Genomic DNA, 6782 nt, shown 5'->3' on the forward strand with positions numbered 1-6782 from the left:
TCGATGTAATTTTCTCTAAAAATCCTGAGCTTAAAAGTTAAATATGTTCTTGTACAACAAATTACAGTAATAAACCTATCGCTTATCTTAATAAGTTTAATTAGTTTAAAACTGAATGAAAATAACAGCACGCATTAAAATTCCTCATTCATATTACCCGTTTCTATTTAATTAATAATAATTAGCTCCCGTCGTTCCATTTTATTGGAGATTTATTTCAGTGTATTAATAAGAAGAAGAATTACTGTAAAAGGAAGGTAAAAAATCTATCATGTCCAACGTGCCCATATCTGTAACACGCACTAATAGCTTTAATGGCAGTTAAGTCATGTCGTCATGTCTTTTGATAACATGACTTCAGAATGCTCCTAATAGAGACGTAATTTTATGTTTCAGTTGACATTGAGCGGACAGAAAAAGTAAATGAAATGTCCCGTTCTAGTTTTGCAATTACAAATTAAATCAGCTTAAAACTAGTACAATTTTGATTTCGAGGACGGTTTTTCTGATGGAATTATCGTCTAAGTGCAACACCGTCCCAGTGCATGCCGTGTCTTATTATCAACGGGTATTATCCACGGTTGGTTTTTCAATAATTATTTTAGATTAATTCATTTCTATGTTTTTGCTTGTTTGTGAAGGAAAATTTAAAAATAATAAGTTAAATATTTACTACTGTTAAACCATGGTAGTCTCCAAGGCGAATTACGAATTATTTTGCACTATTACCCACTGTACAGTTTACTATACAGGGCGTGTATAATCTGTAAAAATTAAAATACAGCTTCTCGACGATATTTGTAATAGAAAGTCATATACGAAAAAGTTCTATCTTTGCGTTTTTTTTTTGTAAATTTAAGTTCATTTATTCAAAGAAATTGAAGGCCGACCCTGTGTTATTTACTGAAAACTTTCGAAATGTTTTTATGCGACCCGAAAAGCGAACCGTCAGTATAATCTAATACTAGTAATACTAAAAGAAGGTTAGATTACATTTTTAAAAAAATTGTGAAGTCAACTCATTTTATATTTGTAGATATTGAATTCATCATTCCATCAGTGTTAAGAAGTGTAAGATTCCAGACAAAAGTTTTTATTTTGTAATTCTCCGATGTGACAGTGACAGTGTAATTTTTATAAAGAAGTAAAAAATAAGAATAGCATGCCGATTGTATTAAAAAAGAGATTCTTATTTCTTTTTCTCTCTTTTTTTTTAAGTTTGTGCACAAACTAGTTTTACAATGAACCGAGAAGACAAGGCATTTACTATTTCCGAACGTGTCGATATGGTGTTAGTGTATGGTGCAGCTGGAGAAAATGCACTCTTGGCAACTAGGTTGTACCGGGAACGATGGCCACAACATCATCCTCCATGTGCAAATACAATCCTACAGTGCGTTCAGGGGCTGCGAAACACTGGAAGTGTTATTCCTCGAGAAGAAGGAGGTGGTCAGCAAGTGAACCTTAATGTTGAAGATGCAGTGTTGGAAAATCTTGACGAGGACCCCACAATTAGTACTCGACGACTTGCACAGCAAGTGGGAACCTCCTCTCGTACTATACATCGTATCTTAAGGCGCCAGCTGTTACACCCGTGCTGATTTCCACAGCCGTGGCCATCTCGATCACCCGATCTAACTCCAATGGACTTTTATCTTTGAAGTCACTTGAAGTCATTGGTTTACAATACTCCAATTGGAAGAATTGCGAAACCGTATACTTGAAACTGCTGACACAATTAGGATAGACTTGGAATTTGAGAAAATTCACCCAAATTGGGTGCGTCGGTGCCATACCTGTATCCGCGCTAATGGAGATCAATTTCAACATTTTCTCTAGAAATGGTAAGTTTCATTTCATTTAGTTTCATATTTTAATGGAGTTTGTTTAGTGCACGCTGTTGGCAACTACAAATGCCTACGGTTGTGGTTTTGTTTGTGAACTCTTGCAGCAACAACAACGCATTTAAATTAGTAATTTTTAGCAGTTTTTTTTTAAATATCTATTTTTCTGAGTTTGTACTTTTGCATTGAAAAATTCCCCAAAAATTGAGAAATATCTTTCTATCCTTCAACGATTTAGCTGATCTACAGCACGTAACTCGTCGTACAACACACCGTTCCAGAGAAAATATTTTGATCCATAATTGAGCTTTAATTTACAAAGAAAAAACGCAGAGATAGAACTTTTTCGTATATGACTTTTCTATTACAAATATCGTCAGCAAGCTGTAGTTTAATTTTTATAGATTTATAGATACATTTCTGTAATATTTTTTGACATTTTGTCCACCTTACCCGACATAGACTAATTTAAAACAAATCACCTTTGAAATAATTTGAGAGTAACCAAGGAAACTCATCATACATGCCAAACACTGTATTCTCAGCGTTGTTTATTTTATGTTGATAAATTTATGCCGATAAAAGGTACTCAGAAGGAAATCCCGAAATTCTCGATAGCATCCTAGAGAGCAAGCGACTTAACCGAACACGAATTTACTAGCAGTAAAATCCAGGTAAAGATATGACCACAAATATAAACTTTTTACTAAATGGCGAAATCTGAACAAAATCAAAACTATAAGTGACGATATTCTTCTAGTTTACTTTATCGAAAAAGCTGAGTCTATAAAATCTTCCACGTTATGACGTCGATTCTCAACGCTAAAGAGTTCTGCAATATGAATAAATTAAAAAATTCAGTTGCTACAGATAACAAATTATTTATGGTATAGTGGTTCATATCACACTGCGTGTAGGTAATCTGTGACACTGCATATATATTAAATTATAATTGTTTGCCATGACATAGATGGGAGATTTAAGAAGTATGTTGGTTTTAGCATTCCCACAATAGAACATGCAATCAGCACGAGACCCATGTCTAGGAACTCGTATATTGAAGGAACCCAGTAGATATGCTGAGTCAACACTGGCATGAAAAAGTTTAAATAAGAAAGATAAACTATTGACTATTCTTCTAGTCTGCAAAGACTGCATTTTGAATCGATCTGACAGCAGCCTATGTTCATATCCTCTATTTGGATAATAACCATTAATTCGCGAAAATTGCGAAAGTGCGATTTGCGAAAAGTCTACTTCAATAATTGCAGTTTCTCAGAATGAAACTCCAAAAGGACAAGGCTCAGGAGCTGTGAATCACAAATCTGTAGTAAACCACCTGGATCCGGTGGGAAAAGCTTAAAGACTCGGTTTTGAACTAAAAGAATTAACACTCCACAGTTGTCATTGGTTTGGACTGTCGTCATCGATCAACACGTGGTCATAATGAACAGTTTCTTCATAGTATTCTCACTAGTCATCCTAATTTAAATAGAAATGAAAAACATCGGTCTAAGGTGTCGTTGTTAAATTCTATAGTCTTTGGGATCAATGTTATGGTTGCGGATCAATCAAAACAAAATTTTAAATTGTAATGAATAAATTTCTTCATATTCAGATTTGTACTGGCTTCACCACGGCCATAAATTATGTCCAATTTTTGTTATTTTTAGATTTCCTTCCTAAATTTTCATTGGTTATTATGACTTATTTCGATTCCAAATACTTTTATATTAAAAATAATAATAATTTTGTAAAGAGATGGTTATGCTGTAGTTAATGCTTTTTCCAGGAATAAGGAAAAATATTTTTTTTTCGGAAACTAAATATAAACTTCCATTAAGTAAATAATTATATGTGAATTACAAGAATGCTGTCTCTGCAAATAACATGGTTTATACAATAAATTGTTACAATTGTGTAGTCATAGATGTTTACAATTTCATTTCAAAACTGTGAATGAGTGATTGGGCGTTAACGTAACTTTTCATTTTCTAAACAATTGTAGATACTCTAGAAAATAATAATCTTACGACATTTACTCAGAGTACATAAGGGTCAGAATTAAAAAAACCTCTGGAGTTAAAATAATATCAGCGCCCCTTATAAACTTTATGGAATGATAAGAATTCAAACGGTAATGTACAAATAAGCAATCAATGTACAAAGTTTGGACAGGAATAATACGAAATCATTTAGTAATTCCGTATGCCTTCGATGCTTGTCTAAAATGGAATTTCTTCAGATTTCCAACCAGTCTGCAGCTAGCTTGCCATGCTCTCCAGATGTTAGTCCTATAGATTACTTCTTCTGGAGGTATTTTACAATCTTGGCATATTCAAACAAGGGATGGACTATTGAACAGAATTCTCTTTCATTGTAATACGTTAGAAATAATCTGGAAATGCTGTTCCAAGCGGGAATAAAATTCGTAAACTTAGTAGGTATAAGTGTGTTGAGGTAAAAGACATTCACTTCGAACATGTAATTTCTTTCTTTTTAATACATTGTTTGTGAATATAAATACATCCATTCTGTAAATTTGATCGCTTATTATATTATCTTGGACTTTCATACAGGGTGATTCACTTTTTATGATTAGGACTTTAACCATCGATAGATCTCGTCAAAATAATGTCATTTTGAAGTATACATTTTTTCTTCCAAAGGCTTCCTTTTAGAGATACCTAATAAGCTCTTGAAAAACGGTTTTTTTTAGTTTTTATTTATTTTTTCTTAAACTATGAAAGCCATTTGTTTTATATTAGTATAAAGTACTTATAAGAACGAAAAGCTATATCGAATTCACAAATTATTGCGAAAATAGATCAATCACTAAAAGGAAGCCTTTGGAAGAAATAGTGTATACTGCAAAATGACATTATTTTGACGAAATCTATCGGTGGTTTTTCTAATCATAAAAAGTGAATCACCCTGTATATTGATAATGAGCAACAGTTCTGTTAACAATAATAACAGTCCTTACAAAGATTAGAAGAGACCATGTAAAATAGGGAACTTCCTTTACCGCTAATTTTGTTTCAATAAATCGTTTAAGGATTTTATTTTTAAAGTTTGCTGGGAAAATAGAAATTCTTGTTCTCTCCGACTTCTTATATAAATTCTAGGTATTAACATATACATGAAATGACTATGTAGTCATGTTTGATGTTTAAAATATTTAAAACTTTAATGTAAGACAAGACAGGGTAATATAGAAAGGTGGACAAAGCCGAAAAACTACTTTATTAAAAAATAATTACATTGCAGTATTTTTTAGTCCGGTCAATCTAGACATTCAAAGATACATAAATTTACAACAAGCTGAAAGTTAGTAAAGTTGTTCAAAACATAATTAAAAATAACATATTAAAATTCCTCATCGTTCCGGTACTCGGAAAAAAATTTACTTTTTATTTTTTTTAGTTTTATCATAAAATTATGCCTGACAAAAATTCCAAGTACCGAAACGATGAGGAATTTTAATATGTTATTTTTAATGATGTTTTAAACTATTTTACTCACTTTCAGCTTGTAATTTTATGTACCTTCACTCTTATTTTTTGGTCTAATTTGACCGGACTATTATATGTTTAGAAGCTAGATCTAATACCTTCTACAGTTTGAAGAGGACTAACTGTACCTAAGTGTAATTCATCGAGGAGGCATTTTGAATAATATTAAAGATCTTTTTTTTGATAAAGCGTGGTTGATCCAAGGCATACTTATAAAATTAACAAGTAGTACTCCACTGATGTTAATTTACGTAGGTGTGCCAAATTAACTTTTATTTTGCTCGATATAACACAGTCGTATGACATTAAGTAAACTGTTTATGTTTTTAACCACTCAATGACAATCCGATTTTTCGTATGCTATAAAGAGATATGAAAAAGGTATCTGGTGATGTATGAATTAACTTATGATTCATAAACCTTCACCGCATATTGCTTCCATATTGCCTCATACAACAGGCATTAGGGGAATTTACATCACCTGATGCTATTTGCAATTCTGGTTTTCTGGATCTATATTATGAATATTAAGGTTTACAATTTCAAAAGAGAGTATTTCGTTATGACATTACAAGTTGGTCAAATATATTTAAAATTTAATTTTAGTTCTAACGGAAAGGACATACAAAACAAATTTCATAACATATTGTAACGAGCGTTCAAATAAATACGTGGTCGAAGTTGGCTCTGACACATTGGACGTATGGAGTAGCTTATAGTGACCAACTTAACCTCATTTCTCAACGATCTGTATAGCAGCTGTCAGTTTCAATAACGTTAATGACTATATAACTTTATTTTAAATAATAATCGTGATAACAATAACAAACAATTAAAGGAGCTGCGGAAAGTGTCCCCCTCCTTGTTATAACAATAAATTAAAGCAGCTGCTGAAAGTGTCCCCCTCCTTGTTCCCAGCACTTTTCACACCTGTTCCTCAAACTCCTCAAAGAATTAAAGACATTTTCTAAGATGCTCGGGGTATTGTTAATTTCACGAATCTTGTCTATAAGTCGAGCCTGCAGATGGTTTAAATCAGGAATAGGCAGTTCAAAAATAGTGTTTTTAAGGTAAGGCCACAAAAAGAAATCACACGGCGTAATATCACATGACCTCGGTGGAAATTCATGTTCAGCATTGAGACTTATTAGTCGATTTTGGAAAACTTCCCTCAACATATTCATCGTCTCGCCTGCCGTATGTGTTTGTAATTTCGTTTTCTTCCAGCTGGTTAACAAAAGGAGCGATAATTTCTTCTCTATACCTTTGCGCAGTAAGAGTACCATTAAAAAAATAGGTCCACAAATCCTCCTTCGATTGAGAGCACACCAAACTCCAATATTTTGAGCGTGTAGAGGGCCCTCGAAATTATTTCGAGAATATTCTTTAAATTTAATTTTGCGTTTCTTGTTTTTCGTTTGTA

Source organism: Anoplophora glabripennis, unplaced genomic scaffold (genome assembly GCF_000390285.2).
Source record: "Anoplophora glabripennis isolate ALB-LARVAE unplaced genomic scaffold, Agla_2.0 scaffold302, whole genome shotgun sequence".
In the NCBI taxonomy this organism is placed as follows: Eukaryota; Metazoa; Arthropoda; class Insecta; order Coleoptera; family Cerambycidae; genus Anoplophora; species Anoplophora glabripennis.